The sequence below is a fragment of the Ailuropoda melanoleuca genome, chromosome 18 (genome assembly GCF_002007445.2).
Source record: "Ailuropoda melanoleuca isolate Jingjing chromosome 18, ASM200744v2, whole genome shotgun sequence".
Classification (NCBI taxonomy): Eukaryota; Metazoa; Chordata; class Mammalia; order Carnivora; family Ursidae; genus Ailuropoda; species Ailuropoda melanoleuca.
Genome location: NC_048235.1, coordinates 7825541 through 7848983, shown reverse-complemented (window position 1 = coordinate 7848983; position 23443 = coordinate 7825541).

Sequence of the window (23443 nt, the reverse complement as noted above, 5' to 3'; positions counted from 1 at the left end):
AAATCTAACCTCAACATAGATGCAATTCTACTTTTTTTTTGAATTATGATAACCATAAGGCCAAGGACTTGACAAAGCTTAAAGATTTACTTAAAATGCAAATTTCCTTCAAACAAACCATGCTTGTTTTATATGAAAAATAAAAACATGGAATGAGAAATTTGGAATACTTAATGCTGACAAATGGAAGATATTATTAAATAGTAATACTTTGATATATATATATATACATATATTTATGTTGTACATAAATAAAACCTGTTTAGCAAGGTTAAATGGAGAATGTTTATTCATCTCAGTTTCTTCTATTATACAACAGGCAGTATATAGACGATATCATACATTAAAACATCACCCATAGTTCCTACACTTTCTTCATTTTCTTAGGGTCACTCTGTGTCCTGATTATCATACTCTTTGTCCTGTAAACCTTTTTTATTCTTTTTAATTCCTGCAACCAGAAAACAGCTCAAATTCATCTGCTTTTATATTAAGAACAAATTCATTGTCTTTCCTTGCATCCCTTCCTTTCAGGTCCATGTCCTATGGCATTCCACATTCCATAACCAAATATTCACTTCAAGTAATTAATATAATCAAGAAAAAAAAAGAATTTAATATCTAAGTGAATTCAGCTGATCTCCTTAGTAACCTTCTTCCATTTATTTTGAAACTACAGTAATAGGCTACAGTGATACTGTACTATCAGTGATACTGATGGTAAAGTCAAAAATGTAATGGCAGTAATAATAATCAGAATAAAATTCATTAAATTTCTTGTATTGATGGATTTGCTCCAAGTATGCTTTTTCTATTAGCTTATTTGATCCCCACACATACTTTTGTTAAAATTCAATTCTAATTCTGTGGAAAGTATGTTCACAGAAAGAATCTATCTCCATACCTCTTCTCTAGTACTTGTGTTATCCTGTCCTTTCCATGCAGTGTACATGTCGCATCTTAGTGGCAAATTGGCAGTGTGAGTTAGGGGATGCTGCAACACCATGAAGAAGAGAAAGGAGAGAAGAGTAAGACTGTGGAGAAATAAGTCATAGAATGCAAATAGGGAATTCAGTAGACATTATGTATACATGACACTAACCAAGTCTAGTGTTTCTCTTTTAATATTTGATTTAAATACATGTTAAGTATTTATAAAATATTTGGAGAACTCTATCTTTTATAATTCATATAACATCTACTGTTTTTCTAACGGCCTAATTTATTTTATATTTTAATTTCATTATAATTAATTTACAGTGTTATAGTAGTTTCAGATGTACAATATAGTGATTCAGCAATTCTATACATTATTCGGTACCCATAACCATAAGTGGACTTTTAATCCCCTTCATCTATTTAACCCATCCTCCCACCCACCTCCCCTCTGGTAACCATCAGTTTGTTTTCTGTATTTAAGAGTTTAGGTTTTTGTTCATCTCTTTTTTTCTTCATTTGTTTTGTTTCTTGAAGTCCACATATGAGTGGACTCATTTGTTTTCCTCTGACTTAATCACTTAGGATTATACCCTCTAGATCCATCAGTGTTGTTGCAAATGGCAAGATTTCATTTTTTCATTTTTAAGGCTAATATTCCATTCTGTGTGTGTGTGTGTGTGTGTGTGTGTATATATTTATATATTTATATATTTATCTTTACCCTCCATTGCATATCTTCTCTATCCATTTGTTTATTGATGGACACTATAATTGCTTCCATAATTTGGCTATTGTAAATAATGCTGCAATAAAACGCAGGGGTACATATATCTTTTTGAATTAGTGTTTTTGTATTCTTTGAGTAAATAGCAAGCAGTAGAATTATTTGATCATATAGTAATTCTATGTTGAGGAACCTCCATACTGTTTTCCACAGTGGCTATACCAGATTTGCATTCCCAACATTTGCTTGTTAAAATCATCATTAAATAAAATATTTAGTAGAATGACATTGATTCATAAGTAATGTTCATTATAAGGGTTATAAACTAAAAAAAAAGCAACTCTATCAGAAATGAATTAGTTTCCTCTACAACTATCATCTTTTCAATCAAGAGCCCAAAACATAAATTTCTCTTCTGCACTGGTCCTTTCTTTTCTACTGTACTTGTTTCTCCCCTATACCAGCCTCCTTTCTTTCCCTATTGTAAATATACACAGACACAGACACAGACACACACACACATACACACGCATGCACACACACAGAGAATCCAAAATGCAATTTATTAGGAATTGTTCACTTCTCTCTCAAATATGAAATAATTCTAGCCACACTCAAATTTTTAGTTATCTCAATTTATCAAACTGTATCAAACATATCTTTGAACTATATGTAATACCTGTATAGAAATAGTGCAGTTGTGGGGCTAAAATAACTTAATTTTCATAGCTCTCTCTTCATAAATTTACTACATCCCCTTGTCACACTGTAATAAGCCTGTTGACATGTTAGTCTCCCATACTTGATTGATTAAAAACGAGAAATGATAAAAGGAATTCACAAATAATAAAATTAATATTATAAGCAGAATGGAAATAGTGAATTTTACTTTTTCTGTAGTTTATTAGCTCATCTAAATTTACCTTTATACAGTTGCCTGAATTAAGAACTAACCAAAGTCACTTGAATATGTCCTTAGTTAAAAGTTCACTGTGAAATATGCCAATCTCCAAGAAGCATGTTCTATGAATCACTTGAGAATGAAAGATTTCCAAATGGAATTTTCTAGAAATGGTCATAGAGACCTTCTCAGAGAGACCTGGTATCTACTGATTATACTCAGTATATTTACATAGCACATTAGCCTAACAAACACAAACATTCTCAACAGGCTCTTTTCTCATTTATTTTCACTTGGGATAGAGTGTTGCTCTCACCAAAGATGTCAATTGTTTTAATGAGGACATGTATTTTGTTCAATAAGCACCAATCAGGTGTTTGCTGATTGACTGTGACTGCTTGCCCCCAACACACACACATAAAATATTACATTTAAACTTAGTGGCCCTGTCATATCATGTGAAATAAAATTGCTGTGAACTTTAATTCTCTTGTTCAATATCTATTTCTTTTATATTTGTTGTTTTGAGATAAGTACAACGAGGGAAGAGATAACTTTCCTTAGGAGCCCTTGGACTGAGGTACTATAATTTTTAAATACGTCAGTAAAGTGACTTCTTATAGCTTGCAAATATTCATAAAATATTAGTGAACATTCGAAACTTTATACTCACAAAGGATTAAAAATCTAAATCCATTTTCATTGTCAACCCTCAAAAAAAAATAAATCAGTCATAAATGTAGTTGATATTAAGGATTACTATATCATAACTGATTTTTCAATGAAATCAGAACATATGTGAAATCTAACCTCCCGTTCTTCCTACTATATATTTAAAATGTGTGTAAATTGAAACAGTTATCTTTGAAGTATTTTTATCAATGCTGCAACACTGTATTTTATTTAAGTAATAGTTGTTGGGGAAAACAGTTGATATATATTAACAATTTAGAGCTTAGTGTTTTAATTTTGAAAGTCTCACAGAGGATGAATAATAGTTTATAGATATGCTGAGAGACATTAAAAGTTAAGTGACTAAAATGTAATTAGGAAAAATGATACAAACCTCAAAATATTAATTTCTATGTCAATAAGTTAAAATTTAAAGACATAAATACAGTGAAGTATTTGTCTTGAGTTACATACTTTTTTATTTCACAAAATATAGTTGATCTTTTTTGAAATGCTACTGATTATAAATTTTTATAATTTAGCAATATTATTTATTTAGTATGCATATTTCCACAATTCAGGGTGCATTTTAAAATTATTTTTTCTTCACTTTCTCTTTCAGAACCATAGAAATATATGTGAAAAACAATTCAGTGCTAATGTAACAACAAGGTTACAAATCTAAACATATGTCAGAAATGAAAAGTTACAGTTCTCATGGTGACATTATATTATCAGCATTATACAGCCTGCACAATAAAATATGTATTTAGAAACCTAACTGGTAATTTAAAATACCACATGTTATATATTAAATGAGGATAAGTTAACATCCCTAAGAGAACCTTAACTTACCTAGCTTTGTATTAGTATGTCTTAAATTAATAAGATTTTACTATTAGAAGGTTCCAACATATAGCTATAGTCACCCTATGCTTGAAATTCTTGAAAATTGCTTGAAATCTCTGTACATGGATTCACTATAAAACTGAGTACAAAGGGTTGGAAATGTGTTGAGATGATATGTTTTATACATTACATTATTAGCCTCAGCATTTTTTCTAGGATAATGCTCTACTATTACCATATTTTATGATAATATAATAACTCTATATCTGATAGAAAAACAAATTAGATGGCAGCCATACCATTAGTGTCCAGATGCAAATCTTCCATTTTTGGATTCTAAGTAAAATATTTATGAGCTTATTTAAATAATAATGAGGTAGAATGCACGCAGTGCCATCGTTTAAGAATTACGCCACATATGTAATACTAAAGGGATTAGTGCATAGGAAACCTAGGTTTCCAGCTAAGAATGAAACTTCATGTCTCAGAGTTCCAGCCCAGTGATTCAACCTCATGAACACATTGAAATAAACCCAGCTAAACTCTGATTTATGAAAGTGTTTATTACACAAAAAATTGATATCCCACCTTACATGAAAATGTATGTATAAATACTGAATTTGATGTCGAATATTGAATATTGAAATATTGAGTATTTTAATACTTAGGTTATTCTTATAAATTTAATTTTATTAAAAGTAATTTATAATGTCATTTCTAATATATAGGGAGTATTTTATAAGTTCTTTCTGTCTCACATAATCTATAAATTTTAACTAAATTAAATTTATAGAGAAATATTTATTTTTGGACTTTCAATTAGAAGATGTTTTGATTTGGGGGTTCTAAAGATATTTTGAGTGCCCACTGAGGGACATATAATTAGAGATAATAAAAGTCACATTTTATTTTTGAATGGAATTACAATTGAAGCATTCAGATATTTTATATTCTGTCAAAGTCCAGTTGAGCTGGACCTAAATATGCCTACCATTTTGTGTTCCATTTTTTTTTCTCTACCCTAAATCATCAGGGACATAAAAGGTTATTTTGTATTATTGGATAGGGTACATAATCATTTGATTGAAAAAAGCCAAAAAGTAAGATATTCTCTTTCATATATCTCAGTTACATTTACTAGAAGTTCTGAATACTCAAGAGAATTAATTAAATGCTGTCACTGTCTTTGGACATTATTCATGATTCTTAGTGAGGTCAGAAGCACACAAAAAAAAATCAGTCCAATCCTTTATGTATATGTTACTTGGAAATTAAATTATTTAATATACTGATAGAAACTTGAATGTATAAGCAAAAAAGAAAAAAATCAGAAGAGTAAACATTCCAGTGTCTCTGCAGTCTTGGTTTAGTCAGTAGCTTGTGAGATGCTTAAAAGTTGATCTTATTTAAAATAATATCTGGCATTAGTAAAGTACCCCATGGGTACTCAGTAAATGCTGTTGTATGAAAGTATGTTCCAAATATTTTTATAATACTTTGTAAACTGCCATATACATTTATTGATAATTATTATTATATAATAAGATGCCCTTAAAAATATTCTTCAAAAACCTAGGAAAGATATTCAAGTAGAATATGTTTATATTACTGAATTTCTTAGGTATTAAACATTGCTGCCACCATCACAAATTTCATAGCAACTACTATGGCCAACCTCATTTTAGGTTGTGTGTTAGTTTCTCAATGTTGCTATAACAAATTACCACAACCATAGCGGTATAAAGCAATAGAAAGTTATTATCTTATAGTTCTGGATGCCAGAAGTCTGGTCCCCCAGACCAACCAGACTCCTTTGTTTTAGAGATCTTGGTTGATTTCGGTAACTGACCAGTTAGGTCTGCTTCTTTTTTTTCTCTCTCTCTCTTTCTGCACTTTAAATTTCACTCTAATGTTAAATTCACCAATAAAGATGGAGCCTGTGAAACTTTGGCCCTCACCCTTGACCTCAATAAAAGCAGAAACCAGGCCCGCACTCTCGTTTTTCTCTCCCTATAACCTTGCTGTGTGGACACAGGTGTGCCGTATAATTTCTAGGACCTGTGAGTAATAAACCTGCTTTTTTTAAATTTTCTGATGGTTATTGCCAAAGATATCTTGCAATCATAATAAGAATCACAAGCGCCAGTCCAGCCAAAACATTTGTAATTGATAGGCTGAGACCAGCACAAAACAGCCCATTTGGATAATCCAGAATAATCTTCTCATCTGAAGGTATTCAATCACATTTGCAAAGCCTCCTTTGGCATGCAGAGTAACATATTCAGATATTCCAGGTATTATGGATACGGATATCTTTGGGGAGCCATTATTCAGCTTTTGACAAGTGGAAAGTGTTGTTTTTTGTTTGTTTGTTTGTTTAACTGGCTAGTAGGGGAAGATAGGTTAATTTGGGGTATCTATTTTGATGGGATTCTTCATCTCGGTAATAATGTTCTTATTTCTGAATTATAATTTCTGAATTCAGAATTAGAAATTAGGCACATCAATAAAGTGCATGAACCTTGACAAACATTATGTAAAGTTAGGTAAATCTAGGTAGATTAGCTGACAGACAAAATCATCAACTGATGTTTCTACTTAAAATATAGATACAACGTTCTTTTGGGAGTCTTGTAACGTTGGGTGTTTCCTCATCGTACTAAATGATGATTTTTTAAAAAAGGGGTAAAATAATGACTCTCATATGGATATAAAACATGTGTTAAAGATTTGAGTTAACTCATTATTAATGAGGAACACTGACAGTTGTTACATCCAACTCAAAGGAGGAATCAAAGAATCATAAATTTATACGGAGTAAAGGAATGTTCAAATAAAGTACAAATGAGCATGAAACTCATTTTGTAGACAAGATGGAGAAAGGAAGTAAATTGAACCTCCATAAGAGAGAATACATTTTATACCCACAAATGTGAAATATTTACATTGTTATCACTCATCTACAATTTACAGAACTGTAAAATACAATAATTATTGAGAACCAGACAATCTGGATGTGCTCTAAACAACGAATAGTTTTCCACTGGAGATAACCATTATTATTTGCTCAATCCAAATTTCCATATAAGACTAGATTTAATTTCTTCTTTTGTAGCTGCACCCATAGGACACTCTAGGGATGTCAACTTTTCTCTTTATTTCTAGTATCATGAAAATTGATACAAACACATTACCATTTTTAGGAAAGCAACTTCATACTTTGACAGAATTGGTAACCTCAGACTGTCTTCAGGAAAAAAAAAACTTGCTTTATAAAATAAGTTAAAAGTTTGACAATTACTCTAATTATCTTTACTTTCTAAGTGATTAGAAAAAGTTTAGCGGTCCTTCTTTAGAGAAGCAAAACATTCCAATGCAAACACATTCTAATGATACTCATATTGGTAAGTATGATAAGAATAATCATACTTTTCTCTCAAGTTCCAGAAGAGAAGGGATGACAGCTGGAAATGTGTTTGTACTGACTACATAACCTAAGCACAGAGAAAAAGCCTGGAAAACTGTAGCTTGAGTGCTCAACAAATATTTGTAGAACAGAGGGAATTTCTGGACAATGTAATTTGATTTTAAGGAATCTGTATCAATTTTACTTCAGATTGTCCAAAGTAATTTTTTTTATCATTTAAGAAGGCATGGTTAACAACATATTCTGTAGTTTAAGTTATAAACAGTGGTAGGTGACTTAGCTGTCTATTGCTACGTAACAAAGTATCACAGATTTAGCAGCTTAATACTGTAGCTATTATGTAGCTCATCGTTCTGAGGTCAGAAATTCGGAAATGAGTGTGCTCTCTGCTCAGATTGAAACCATACTGAAATCAGGTGTTGGACTGTGGAGGGAACTCACATTTGGACTGCACGCCCTCTCTAAGCTTCTTCAGAAGGTGGGAAGAATTCAGTTCTTTGCTAGCCATTGGCTTGGGGTCACTCTCAGGTCCTCACTGCCATTTTTGGGTCCTTGGCATGTGGCTCATCCACCCCCAAGCCAGAAATGGAGAATTTTCTGGCGTGTCAGATCTCCTTGCACTTCCTGTCTTCCACCAGAAAAACTCCAAATCCTTTTGGTCAGTCCACTGAGGACTGACACTTTCTTAAAGTCAGCTGTGCCGTATAACATAACCATTATCACCTACCACCATTAAAGATATTTTAGTACAAATGCGCATCTTCCAATAGAGTAGGAAATTTATCACTCAGAAATCATTTATCTGACATTCAAAGAAAAATATACTGCTTTAGAAATAGTCATCAGAAAACATAATGTCATTTACTGCCAACATCAGATTTTAAAAATCTCAATTTGCATGTATTGAATTGTGTGACAGAGTTTTCTACATTGTTCATGATACCTTTTCTTTTAAAATTTCTGTAATTATACTGTCTTTTCTTTTTCTTTTCAAATGTTCATGTCTAATCCATGCACATCCTCTTATTTATTTTTTGCCAGCTTCCCCATGTGTAAATGAGAATTCTGAACTGTATATTAGAAATATATATGGGACACCTGGGTGGCTCAGTTGGCTAAGTGTCTGCCTTTGGCTCAGGTCATGATCCCAGAGTCCTGGATCCCAGAGTCCTCAATCAAGTCCTGCGCAGGACTCCCTGCACAGGGGAGAGTTAGCTTCTCCATCTCCCTCTGCCACTCCCCCTGCTCCTGCTCTCTCTCTCCTCTTATTCCCTCTCTCTCAATTAAATAAATAAAATCTTTTGAAAAAAAATATATATATGCAGTGATGACCAAATAAGATAGTGTTCATATGCAAATAGTAAGAATCTTGCATAGCTCTTCAAACACTTGTAAGTGTCTTATTGTGGTATGGCACAATACATATATTTTCTGAATATAAGCTGCTACATTTCTTCACCCCCCTCCATCTATCATCAAGGGCATTACTTTTTGTTACAATTAAAATGCAAATTTAATTGGTAACAGACTAGAGAACATCCGCTCTAAAGTAATGCATCACCAATTGGAAAACTATGTCAAGAAGTATAATTTCCAAACCATGATTGCAAAATTATATTATTGAAGTCTAGGAACAAGTGGAATCTGGTTTCTTCAAGATGTACAGGAATTATAATTTTAAATGTTAATTTATCCCCAAACTGATTTGGGAATTTAAAAAATGTAACACAGAACTGTTTAGGGAAATTGACAGTGTAATATTGTCATTTACATATTTTTGTTGGTAACATGAGGAATATAGACATATCTTGACAGGTCTGATATGCTATAATGTAAGATAGGGACGCTGATGGAAAACAGGAGGGAATTGTCTGTCTTCTATACTTTCATTGGAACATTATTTAAAATCATATCTGTTTTTGCCAACTGCCAGTTCTGTGTCTCTAAAGCTTAGAAAAAGTCACATTATATTATCTTTAAGTATAAGCTATCTTACGGGATTGTAGTCTTTAAATACTTCCTTTTCTTGAATCATATAGGCACTTTGGGTTAACATTTTGTATTTTGATATAGCTTTATTCTGGCATTTAACATGGTTCAAAAATTATGCAGGTGTCAAAACAATGAATTTCTGGAGGCTATTTTTTTTTTCTTGTCTCTTTTAAAAGCCTAGGCATTGTTAACATCAACGGGAGAAGAATGACAGTGAGCAGAAAGTAGAGGTATAGTATTTGTTCTTTTATAGGTAGCTGGCAGTAGTTCTCTTAATTTACCACTGTAATAAAACAGAAATGACAGTGCTTTTCCTAAAAGGGGAAAACATATTTTCTAATAGTAGATAGGCCAAAGTGGTAATATTTTTAATCACAAATCCCACTTAAACACCATGATCCCAGAAAAATGTATCAGACTATGTTAGCATGTGAGTTACTGTTTAAGCTCTTGGTAGCCTACTGTAGTGAGAGCAGATGGTTTGAGTTTATATCTTTTGTGCCTCTCAGTTATTGATGTGGATTATATGAGAAGATAATTGGCAGGGTTTTGCACATAATTGATTAAAATGCTGTTTAGGATCTTCTCTGATTGGTCAAGTTTCTAGGACATCTGGGACGACAATCTCTTGGATTACATATGGAAAAGATATAACTCAATCATCTGTATGTTAGCAGCAAAGGGCTGTAATGGTTTATAATTTTTCTGTGCATTTGAAAAAAAGTAAAATAGGTTTGCTCTTAGGAAAATTACTTGATTCAGAACTGAGAAACCACTAATTTAAAAAATATGTCTTTTTCCTTTATTTTTCCCCACACAAGAGGATATGAAAATAGGTAAAAATACAAACCCAATTTACAGGGAAGAAAAGGAGAGCAGACTATTTTAAAATCATATTTGAAGCACTCTGATATTCTTCCTTAAATACCTTTCTTCAACACAGAACATTATAATGATTTCACATATATCATCATCTGTCTGGAGGCTTGAAAAACACTGGCGGAAATTTGAATAATGATAATCTCTATAACAACAACCAGAATTCACATGGCAGCACCTATTCAAATAACCAAAATGTATATCAGGTTATCTAGTTTCTATAATGCCCACTTTAATTAATCAACCCAAGGGTTATTCACAGATCATACCCTGTTATCATCCTGTATCACAAATTCCAAAATCCTGTATGACACCCAACTGGGAATTTCACCTCTCCTATTTTTCATCTTATTTTCAGACAGCACATTAAATTTAGTCATAGCAAGTAAATAGGATGTTGACTACAGATTTTAAATGTGAAGATTTCAGAAGTTCAAACATACGCACACATACAGATAATTAGATAAATATTTTGACATCCAATGACAAAAATGTTTAAAAAGGAGTATGTTTGTTTAAGTTTGAGAGGCCAGAAATGACTTCAAAAAGAATAAGAGCCAATTTATGTCCGCTAAAGTTATGGCAAACTGACTTAACTTTCATACACTATGACCCCTATGATAGTTCATGTAGATGAATTTTAGTCAAATTTTTAAAATGCCTTATTATAATGTTATTATAGATAATATTGGAAAAATATGGCATTATATGCACTAGCCAGGTACATATGTAGAATTATATCAGCCGTATTAAAAATATTATGATTATCAATGTGTCATTTAGGGGCAATCCACAGAGTTCTGTTCTTGAAACTGAGCTACCAAAGTGTGTATAATTATGTGAGTTTTTACCGCATATATTTTTCTGCCTTTCGCTAAGCCTTATTTAGTCAGTCTACCTTTTCTTCCACTTTCAATGTCTATTTCCCCCAGATTCGTCCCTGTAGTCAAACCTTGTTTAAACTAAATAAGCTGTGTTTCAAAAATCATACTATCCATAGGTAGCATGCTGTATCTCTCTCAATCCATTAAGCTTCATTTTCTTAAGAATATTACACATTTTCTTTACCCATGTATTGTTTTACCATTTATAGCTCTCCAAGTGCTTGCACTCTGCCTCCAGCCAGAATCTCTACAATGTCACAATGTTTTTTTTTGAAGTCTTTTCTTAATTCTAGTTAGTTAACATACAGTGTAATACTCGTTCCAGGTATGCAGTTTAGTGATTCAACAATGTATATTCTTAATGTTTGGTATTCAATCAAGAATCAATAGGCATGCAAAGAAAAGGAAAAACATTATCCAAAGTCTAGAAAAAATGAAGTCAGTATAAACAAAATCAAATGACTGGTATTTGAATATACTTCTCATTCTTGTGGGCATTCTTGATTACACAGCTCTACTGAGCAACTCTCCTCAGGAGAATATCCAAACATCTAAAATTCTTCTGTTTCTTTCCCTTAGCACCTTCCCCACAAGTGAGTTAAAATGAAGCAGTGAGGATCGTGCATTAAGTCCCATACTAACTTCCTTTCACTTTCATAAAACTCTCCATTGCTCAGAAATCACTAACAGGACGAAATATAACTACAAAGAAGTTAGAAAATGTATCTTAGTAGAGAGTCTGGGAAGAATAGAGTCAAACGTTTAGGGCATCTAACTAATTTCTGTCACATTCTCCAACTTCCTGTCTGGCTCCTTTCCCCTTTCATTAAATCTAAAATAAGCATTTCCCTTGATTCATATTCGAAGACTTCTCCCTTTACACTCTTTTTCAGAAAGGTCATCCCAATCTAATTCTTTAAATGACAGGCCTATATAGATTATATGTGTGTGTGTGTGTATGTATATACACATATTTTTTAAATATACCCTGGATAATTTTGAACAGACATGAAAGAATAGAGAGTAGTATAATATACGCATTTAAGTAGGACAAAATCAATCAACAATTGACAGAATTTCCTGCAGATAACTTAAAATTTGTATGCATGGATGGGCAAAATTTCTCCTAAATCTGAGATCTCACTATTCTCTTATTTTTACTTCTGAGCCCTGTCTCATCTTTTCTCCATTTTTCTGATACTTTCTGCACTGTATGTTCCACCTCTTCACCTGGAAATCTATCTAGCAACTCAAACTCAGTATGTTCAGAACTGAACTCAATTTCCCACAAACCTGTTCCCTGCCCTTTGCTCCTTAAACAACATAATGCCAAACTCCTCCAATCCAAACTAAAAACATGAACATAAATGCACTCCCCTTTCCTTCCCCATTGTTAAGGTAAAAGCGGGGTCACTATAATGTCAAATTTAACATGATATCATAAGGTTTTGTTATAATTTCTACTTATACATATTTCAGAGAATTGACACTTAGAACTCGCTTCCAAGCATTTAGAATCCTGGATGTCTTTGTGAAACCCAATTGCTTAAATATACATTGGAAACAATAAATTAATTGTAATTTATATTAACACTTTGATATGGAGTTTCTAGTTGACTGTAATTTAGTTATAATTCAAGCATGCTGCATGATTGCTAATTTAAAATGTTGTGTCATTCTCAAATAAGGTAATAGTCACATTCAACTCTGTACTCCTTATGTGTTGTGAAAAGGGAAGTTGACAGTCTGAAGAAGAGCCATAAAAGGGTTACCAGCAGGCTGAAGAGCTAGGAAATCAAGTAACATAAGGGCACTGGAAGTGGCCTCTGTTATTTAATTGGCAAATAGTTCTCTTCAAATATCTAAGAGCTGTGCTTTGCCAAAGATAATGCATTTATTATTTGTTCCAGAAAGCAGAAGTAGAATATACAGATATGAAATAGCCAGAAGTTATTTTCTAGTCTGCTCTAAGACAGAATTTTCCAACGGAGCCCTTCACAAATAGAATGGCAGCTTTATATTCTTCATCCACCACAGAAATTATTCCTGTTATGGAAAATGAATTCGAATGTTTCATCTAAAAAGCCCTTCTAAACTGAAGTTTCATAATTATATGCATCTGTATTAATTCAATAATAGATGAAGTGTGTAAAGAAATGCTTGAACATAAATAAAAATACCACTTTGCACCAGTGAGCAGAAGGACCCTGAGAACTCACATTACTAAGTGCTTAGAATGCAACTCTATCTGTAATGGAGGAGGGATAGAGCATTTAGTGTATATATCAGAGAGACCAGGGGCATTGGCCTATGTATTCTAGTTCTCAGTGGGAGGACACGAAGGTAACAGGGGCAACTAATGTATAGATTCTTGGGAAGAGAGTTCAAATTGAATTGCAGCTTAAATCTAGGGCTGAGTGAAGGAAATCAGATTGCTAAAAGGATGACATTTATTCTATTCGAAGATATAATTGAGTGATCTTTACATAGGAAAATATTTTAATGGTGTGAGCCTTTGTTTGAAGTATGTTATTCTCCGTATATTTTGTAAGTGAGCGTTTCTAGCAGAAAGTCTCAGTATTTCACATTTGATACCTGTGTAAGCATAAAGTTTTAGAACTTCTAAGCTGTTCTCCACAAAATTCATATTAAGGATGTCTGCAGATGAAAATATTAGTATGTCCATTGTAGGTAACATTGTCTAGATAACAATTGTTGGATTAATTTCATAATATTATTCTAGGACATATTCTATACTGATTAAACCAGGTAAACTAAAACTTAACATATGTTCTTTGATATTTTTAAAAGAATGCTCTAAAGATTTGAGAAATATATCCAAATTAGAAATAAACTTGATATTCTGTATAAATAAATTAACATGACTGCTATGAATTTATTTGTCCTATTATGTATAGTAAATTCACTATTTATATACAAATTTGCCACTATTTGTGTTATTAAATTCATTTATACAATTTGGAGATATACTAGCTTATGTATTAGTCAGTCATCAATGACAATGTCTTGTAAATTCATTTTCAGTACCTCAGATACATAAAATCTGAGATGAGTATAAGGTGATTTCACCAAAGGTTAAGTGAGTGATAGTATAAATGATATTCATAGACTACAGGTTTACTACCAAAAGTTAAACAAAACATTGCATACTTGACCTTCTGTCTCTGTTAATGTACAGCATTTTCAAAATCAAAATATTTATTGTTCTCATAACAATTTTTTTTCAGCATGGTCAATCCTTCCTATTCAGTTACTTCACCATATTAGTTATTATAGCAAAATGAACTTTGAGATATTTATACCAGCATTACACTTAGAGCACCTTTCCTCACCTGTGTCCTTTTCTGAGTCCTGTGGTGAGTCTGTCAAAAGATTTTATCACCTGTAACTTTCTCAGCTGCATCTTAAACCCAGACTCTTCCACTCCCCAAAGTCCTTACTTTCTACCTTCTGTCTTTCAAGCTTCTCCTTTCTTGCATTTACTTTCAGTTGCCAAGGAGTAAAAGATGAGACTGGCTGCAGTTATTGCTGCAGGGTTTAGGAGGTGTGGTTGAGGGAGCACCTCTTAGACAGAAAGCTGAAAGGAGCCCTGAAATCAAAGTAATGCATGGAGCCAAGAGTACAGTAAGGTGATTGAGTCTGTAAACTAGAGAATGAGCTCCAACCTGGTCTTTCCCTGCAGGTGCTCATCTCTTTGAGAAAGCTGATACTTTTATTAAGATACAGCTTAAATTTTTAATCTGTGCCAAGAAGGACTATTCTGAATGCCCATATTAGGATTTGTTTCTCTTTTGTATGTTGCAAGAGAACACTGCCTTGTACAGAATAGGACTACAGTTTATTGAAATTTCTTATATGACAGATGATGAACTCCATTGGAATAAAAACCCTATCTCTCTTATGTATGTATCTCTAACCCTTAATATGATGACTGACAAATAAAGAAGTTCAGTGAATATTTGTGTTGAGCAAATGAATAGACAAATGCATAAAGAACAGGGCCTTTGGGGTGCCTAGGTAGCTCAATTAAGTATCAGACTCTTGATTTTGGCTCAGGTCATGATCTTAGGGTTGTGAGATGGAACCCGGAATCAGGCTCTTCACACCGTGGGAAGTCTGCTTCTCTCCCTCTCCCTGTGCCCCTCCCCTCCGGTTGCATTTTCTCTTTTTCTCTCTTTTTCTCTCTCAAATAAATAAATACATCTAAAAAAAAAAAAGAAAAATGCCTTTAAGAAATATTAAGGGCTGACATACTGTGCAAGGAAATAAAAAGCCAGGGAGGTAAAATCATGAAGTATAGGGGCGCCTGGGTGGCACAGCGGTTAAGCGTCTGCCTTCGGCTCAGGGCGTGATCCCGGCGTTCCGGGAGAGCCCCACGTCAGGCTCCTCTGCTGAGAGCCTGCTTCTTCCTCTCCCACTCCCCCTGCTTGTTGTTCCCTCTCTCACTGACTGTCTCTATCTCTGTCAAATAAATCAATAAAATCTTTAAAAAAAAAAAAAATCATGAAGTATAAATGGAATTTGTATGTTGTAGTGGGTTCTGAGTTAATACGCCTGGCTGGCACTGTTGTCCCAGATTGGCTTTACACACTGTGTATAGTATGATAGAAAAGCTATGTTCATAATGCCAACACATGGCACATTTATTCAGACAATATTCACTGAGTATTTATTATGTGTAAGAGCATTGTACTATGTGCAAGTAGACTACATGGAACAAAATACAGAGATCTTGGCAAGGAGACAGTCAATAGGCAAGACAAGAAATAAAAACCATAAGTAGAAATTGTGATAAAGTCAAAATTATAGTATTGTGAACTGTTTAAAAACAGTGCCTGGAACAGAGTAGGACCTCGATAATTACATATTCAGTGACAAGTTAATCACAGGGGAGGGGGGATATTGTAAATAGTGTCCAAAGAAGTAGCATATGAGTTTAGATCTAAATGGAAGGGGGAAACGAAGAATAGAAAAGGAAGTCAGAGAAATCAAGTTCAAAGGCACTGACATACAACTTAGTATTCTTAAAGTCCCGAAAGAAGGCCATGAATACATTCCATGAATATATCCCAAGGAGAGAAAATGTCGGTGAATATTAAGCAAGGTGCAAACTTTCTTTACATTTTCAAAGAGATATCTGTAGCTTTTTTGAATAATGAATTGTAGAGCAAAGAAGACCGAAGGGTATAAAACCCAGAGGGGAGGCTATTGGCAGTTCTAAGGAATGAAACTATCACGATTTGTTTATGGAGTGGATATAAAGGTGAGAAAATGGAAAGACATAAAAATAATGATTCCTACATCTTGCTGGTTAAGAATAACCTAAGCAAGTATGAGGCTTAGGTTAACGAAGGAACTTATTTGTGTGTGTGTTTGTGTGTGTGCACGCGTGTGCATGTGCAGGTTGTCTTTGTATATGATGTGAGGTGAGATCTGTATGTCTATCCTCATGCCAGTATTACATTTTCTTGGCTATTGTTGCTTCATAGTAAATTTTGAAAGTTAAAAGTGTGAGTTCTACAGTCTTATTCTTTTTTAAGATCGTTTTGGGTAGTATGGATCTCCTGAATTCCATGTGAAATTTAGAATCAGCTTGTCAATTTTTACAAAGAAATCAGCTGGAATTCTGAAAGCAATTGTATTGAATCTGTGGACCAATTGTGAGAGTAATGGTTAGTCCAGCTATAATGTTTTGTCAATTTTGTTGATCTTTTCAAAAAACCTTTTAGTTTTATTGATTTTGTTTACTGTTCTTCTATTGTCTATTGCATAAATTTCTGCTCCCATCCTTATTACTTCCTTCCTCCTGCTTCCTTTTGGTTTGATTTGTTCTTTTTTGTCCAGTGCATTATGGTAGAAGGTTAGGAAATATAAGTTATTAATCTCAGGATCATTTTTTTCATTATTAATATAGGCATATCTCTCTATAAGATTCCGTGAAGTATGGGTCAATTTCAAATCTCTTGACATGTTATATCTTCATTTTTGTTCATCTTAAAATATGCTCTAACTTCTTTTTTCTTAATTTCTTCTTTGACATATTAGTTATTTAGTAGTGTTTTGTGTAATTTCTACATGGCTGTGATTATCTCAAGTTTCTTTCATTATTGTTTCCTAATTCAATCAAGTGTGGTGAGAGAACACACTTTCTATTATTTCTGTCCTTTTAAATTTAATGAGGATTGATTTATAGCCCAGTCTATGGGTCTTCCTGGAGAATGTTCTTAAACATGGGCTCTTGAGAAGAATGTATATTATGTTTTTGTTTGGTAGTGTGTTCTAAAATGTCCATTAAGTCTAGTTTGCCTACATAATGGTTCAAGTCTTCTATCCTTCTTGGCTTCTCTAGTTTTTCTATTCATTTTTGAAGGAGGGATGCACTAAGTTGAATAGTGTTTCTCCAAAACTCTTGTCTAACCAGAACCTCAGAATGTGGCCTGATTAGGAAATACAGTATTTTTAAGGCAAAAAGGAAGAAGCCATGTGAAGGCAGTGGCAGAGATTGAAATTATGCTACTATGAGCCAAAGGATGTTAATGATTGCTAACAACCATCTGAAGGTAGGGGAGGCGAGGATGGATTCTTCCCCAGTGCCCTCAGAGGGAACGTGGCTCTGCTGACACCTTGATTTCTGACTTCTGGCCTCTGGAACTATGAGAGAATAAATGTCTTATTTAAGCTATCCAAGTTTGTGGTAATTTGTTATAGCAGACTTAGGTACTAATATAGAGATTTTGGTGCTGGGAATTGAGCTGCTGCTGTAGCAAATACCTAAAAATTGAAACAAGATTTGGGATTGGGTAGTGACTAGAGGTTGAAAGAATTTTGAAGTGCATGATAGAAAAATATCTAGATTGCCTTGAAGATTTTGATAGAAATATAAATGTCAAAGGTGACACTGCTGAGAGCTCAAAAAGGAGTGAGGAGAGCCATAGAGAAGGCTCCTGTCATCTTAAAGGACACATATGGTGTCCCGAACTGAAGGTTGCTGGAAATATGAATATTTAAGGTACTTCTGAGGAAGTCTCAGATGGAAATAAAGAGCATGTGTCGGACACTGAGGGAAAAGCAATCCCAGTTATAAAGTGGCAAAAACTTGGCAGAATTTTATTCTACCATTGGGTGAAAGGTAAAACTTGCTAACGATGAACTTGGAGTGATGATGATATTTAGCTGAAGAGATTTCCAGGCAAAATGTAGAAGATGTGAACTGATTTCTTCTTAGTGCTTACAGTAAAATGTGAAAGTAAAGAGATTAAACTGATGAAGGAACTGGTAAGTAAGAGGTGCTAGCACTTTATGCTTTGGGAAATTCTTAGCTAATCCGGATAGGTTGCTCTGGAATCAGGATCAAGCGTGTGACTGGAAAAACTTTCTCTGAGGCCATTAAGTGTGCAATTCATGGAACCAAATGACCATCTTTCCATAAGCTAAGAACAGAGATGTACTCTTCCAGAAAGGATCTATGAAGCACCCACTTTTGTAATGGATGAGTCCTCTTGACATCCACAGAAGACCAACAAGGTTTTTGAGAATGTCATGTAAGTAGAAATACTGTCATCTTATACTAAAGAAGACAAAGACAGGGAGAAAAATTGAGGAAGGCTGTAAGACTTCTGGGATTCCATAAGTAGGATATGAGCTGCCCAGAAGGCAGAGCACCACTGCCACAGGCCAAAGCAAAGTTACTTCCACAGGCTCAGAGACTGGAGTTCCAGGGTCTCTCTGTGGGAACAGATTTGGGAACTTTACACTGTAGAGGATTATTCTCAGGGTTTGAAACCTAACAGGATTTTCCCTGCTGAGTTGTGGACTTGCTCCTTACCTGTAACTACTCTTTTCCTTCTAATATCTGCATTTTATAATGGGAATGTCTATCCTATGCCATTATATTTTGGAATCAGATAACCTACTTTCTAGCTTTACAAATCCACAGGTGGGGAGCAATTTTTCCCAGGATGGATCATACTCAAAGTTTCATCCATACCTGACTTAGATGATGAAACTTAGAACTTTTTGAGTTTATGCTTAGATGGGATTGGGGCTGTAGAGTTGATGCTGGAATGGGTTAAGACTTTTGGAAATGTTGGGTTGATGTGAGTGCATTTTTCAAATGGGAAGGACATGAATTTGTGTGGGCAGAGAATTAATTCTGGGTTGAGTAGCATCCCCACCAAAATTCATGTCCATTCTAAACCTCACAATGTGACCTTACTTAGAAATAAGGTCTTTGCAGATGTACTTGGATAAGATTGGATCATACTGGAAATATCAAATGGACATCACTGTAAGAAGGTTGTTTGAAGACACACAGACAGACACAAAGGGAAGAAGACCATGTACAGATAGAAAAAGAGATTGGATTTAAGCGACTACAAGCCAAGAAACATCATGGATGGTCCACAACCAACAGAAGCTAAAGACAAGGAAGGATTCTTCTTTAGTGCCTTCAAAGGGAGCATGGCCCTGACAACACCTTGATTTCAGAAGGCTAGCCTGCAGAAATGTGTGAGGATAAATGTCTTTTGTTTTAAGCCATCAGAGTTTGTGGTAATTTTTCATGGTAACCCTAGGAAGCTAATAAAGAGCATCTGATTACTATTGTTGAATTGTCTATTTCTTCCTTTATTTCTGTCATTTTTTTTGTCCTATGTATTTTGATGCTGTTATTTGGTACATATATGCATAAAATGTTATATCTTCTGTGACTGTTGACCCTTTTGTTAACAGATGGGTTCTTTTATTTTTTCCTCTAGGAACATACATTTTTGTCTTAAGGTCTGTTTTGTCTGGTATTGGTATAGCCTCCCCAGCTAATTAGTATTGGAATGTACCATCTCTGGCCATCATCATGGCCTCTACCATGACCCTCTGTGGTCTCGACATTATATTCTCAAAAAAGCATCCAGACAGATCATGGTAAATGTAAATCAGATATTGCCAGTCTTCTATTCTGAATCTTTTAATGCCTTAACCTTTAATCCAAAGTAAAAGTCAATGTCCTTAAAATAGTCTATAAGCTATACTTGTCTTGGTATCATTTACATTTCTGATATCCTTTCCTAATGTTTCTTTTTTCTATTGACTCTGTGCCAGCCACATCAGTCTCCTTCTGTTATCCAGACACAGAAGGCGCACTTGTGGCACAGCATCTCTGCTGTAGTTTTCCCCCCTCCCTGGAATATTCTTCTCCCATTATTCCACATGGCTATGTCTTCAACTTCTACACATCGCATTTTCTCGATGTGGCCTACTCCTACTGCTCCTTCCACTACATTAGTACAACTGATTGTCTTCCCGCTTTATTTAATGGTTGTTCATTATACTTTTTCTGATAAACCACATAATTTACTTTAAAGGTAACTTTTTTATTGCCTGACTCTTGAAACTTGAATGTGAGCCCCAAGGAGGAAGTGATCTTTATTTTTAATTGATGTATCCCTGTACCTAGAGCACTGCCTGCACACATCATATGTTCAGTACGCCTTTGTTAAGTGAACTCAATGATCTGGTACTATTTCTTGTCTCTGCTTCTATTTCTGTATACATCACCATTTTATCAAGACTTCATTTTCTAAATACAACTATTTACTATTACTGTGAGCTTTAGACCAACTCTTTCTTGGGAGTTTTTGCCTCTATTTGGATAAAGACAAATAGCAAAATTGAAGAGTGGATATGTTTCTGGAGTTTGATGCCACATATCACACTAGACTTTTAATTACAAAACAAAGTAAGAGAAAGAAAGGTAGAGAAAGATGGGAATAACTATGTATCTAGTCTTTTTTTAAAAGATTTTATTTTATTTATTTGACAGAGAGAGACAGCCAGCAAGAGAGGGAACACAAGCAGGGGGAGTGGGAGATGAAGAAGCAGGCTCCCAGCATATGAGCCTGATGTGGGGCTCGATCCCAGGACCCCGGGATCATGCCCTGAGCCGAAAGCAGATGCTTAATGACTGAGCCACCCAGGTGCCCCTATCTAGTCTTTTGTTATCTACAGAAAGGAAGGAAACACTTTGATGGAGAGATACAACTGTATAGATATACAGATACGTAGATATTTGCTATTAATAGTCTTTATTCATATTGAAAAATGTAACAGTTGTGAAGAAACAAAACTACATAACAAAAGAGTAAAACTTTCACAAATATTTTTAAAAATAAGCAATAAGTACATCATAGTAGTTATAGCAGAATTCATGCAAAGCCTATAAGAATGATAAACTGTACAAAACACACACTGTCAACACTCAGGAACAAAGGACAACAGAAGACTCCTATTCACACAAAACCATAATGACGCTCACAGGAACTTCATTACAAATATGCATTTTTAAACATTCTGTAAATATAAAACTTCCTTACCCCCCATTCTAGAAAAAGAATTTCATATGTATCTATCTACAGAAAAGAAGAAAACCCTTTGATACAGAAGTGAATGGCAGCCTTTTTCAACAAGTATACAACTGTTTGGAGTCAGTAGACATATTCTAAGAAATATAGTAATTAATATTTTATCTGTTTTGATTTTCTACTTCAGAGATCTCTTTCATGAGAGAGACCTGAGAATCTCATATCGGAAAGCCCAGATAGGTTATTCTTAATCTAACTTTATTTGACTGGAAGTTAGCAGGGATTTTAATGAGGTCCAATAATTTGTTTGTCCAAAGTCCTAGAGATTAGTTATTTAAGGATTTGCTGCATTTTTAGTTATTTTCATTTTATAATTATTATAGTTGGAAACTGGAGGAAGGTATATCATACACTGTCAGCCAGAGGCCACGAGAGGCCTAAATAAACATTTTTAGATAACTGCAATCAACACACATTCTCTTGTCTTTGGCTTTTATACCGCATTTGCAGTTAAAAAGTAAAAACCTAGTGGGCCAAAAGCCGGCAGTTACAAGCAGGACTGCTGCTATGAGGAGACATTTGAAAGAATCACAAAGGAAGTAATTGTAGCATAAAGGGCATTGCAAGATTTGAAGAGACATTGTCTGTAGAACTCTGATCAGGAGTTTTTATTTTCCTTCAAATGTCAGAAAAATTGATAAAACTTTTCCCAGCACAGCAATTCAGAGGAAGAGAAGGGAATTTGAAAGCAATTGTTTAGCTTATTAGAGAACAACTTCCTATCCTCCTGTTCCTGCATACACAGGGATCCAGGCACCAAGGAAAAGAAACAGAAATGACTCAAACAGAAGCAATTCAACCGATATGCTCTATTCGTTCAAGTCTTAACTTTAAAAAGAGCAGACTAAGACAGATGCTTCCCTGCAATTATTATCAATCAGTCCTGCCACAGAAAGTGACCCACCCAACACAGAAGTGGTTTGGATCGATCAGCAGGGTCTTTGACTGAGGTGGGACACAGAAAAGGAATAGGAACTCTTACAGAAAAATGTTACATAAAAAGAGGGTCCAAAAAAGGCCAGAACGAAAGAGTTTTCATGGCCATGTTTAGTTAAAGCTTTAATACTTTCTTGGGAAAGAAAATTTGATAATTACCACAAAATACACTGCTTCTCTTAGTTTGATTCCGTTTCACTACAACTTAAATCATTTTTATCTGTGTATACTTGATTCTGCAGGGTGAGTCCAATCCTCTTCCAATGCTAGTATAATTATCACTATTGCTTTTGTTGTTGCGAAAGTATCTTTACTGAACTTCATGATCTTAATTGACAGCAACCTTGAAATCTTAATATCCACAGAATCCTTACTGAATGGTGCTTGCATAAAGATAATTTCTGTTTCAGAATACACACATTTCATACGTTAATGTTATTTTAGCATTATGGTACAATACGTTGCCCTGTTTACTGACTTGCTGCTGCCACATTTATTTCATTGAGGTAATCCATGGAATACCCTCTGGTTTCTGTTTGAGTTGTGTTCAGAATGGTGTTCTGTGAATAACTATATGAAAACTTTATTTTTCATTGAAAAAGAAAGCACATTAACAATGAAAACCATACAATAGCCAGCAATAGATATTCTTAAGACTTAAGTTTTATCTAATTTTTGTTCTTTATACTCTATAAAATTATAATTATATATGAAGAAATGTTTCTTTCTCATTTCTTCTTCCATCATGCATTTTGCAATTTATGAAATGCTTTCAGTGTATGACTTTAGACCTCCATGTATATC